Source organism: Seriola lalandi, unplaced genomic scaffold (genome assembly GCF_002814215.2).
Source record: "Seriola lalandi dorsalis isolate HSWRI2012SDOR001 ecotype SW California unplaced genomic scaffold, Sedor1 jcf7180002054675, whole genome shotgun sequence".
In the NCBI taxonomy this organism is placed as follows: domain Eukaryota; kingdom Metazoa; phylum Chordata; class Actinopteri; order Carangiformes; family Carangidae; genus Seriola; species Seriola lalandi.
Window position 1 is genome coordinate 84,199 of NW_019525228.1, and position 572 is coordinate 84,770.

The window sequence follows — 572 nt, forward strand, 5'->3', positions numbered from 1 at the left end:
ATACTGTAGCTGTAACAAACTGTCAATAGTTTCAAACATTAGATTCATATTTCATAGTCCTCAGCCATTATAGTTAATATCAGTGTGCTGTTCCAACAGCATCACTTATTGAGAGGGAGATTGTTACTGGAGCAAATAAATATTAACTGTCTCACACATTAGGACTCATGATGAATAATGATTATACTTGTTACTAAACATTCTGTTGCTGTTGATTCAACTACTTATTTTTATTAAACAAACTTACATATGACAGTGAAATTCAGCTTTAACTTCATCCACAACTATTTTTTGATTTTAAATAGTTAGTTGATTGTAAATTGTACACTACAGTATTTAATTAATCCATTTATTATTATTTTATATGTTTATAAAATCCATGTTTCCAGTGTTGTAAATTGTTTAAATTAATGTAGTTTATAATGTCCAATAAAGTTATTTCTGAAGCTCTTGCTTTAACTTTGTTGATGGTTTTTATAGAACACATCTGGTATGAATCTTCACAACAGTAACACGTACAGCATTGTGTGACTATTTCTATGTTAGCTTTAATCAACAACATAAATACTAGA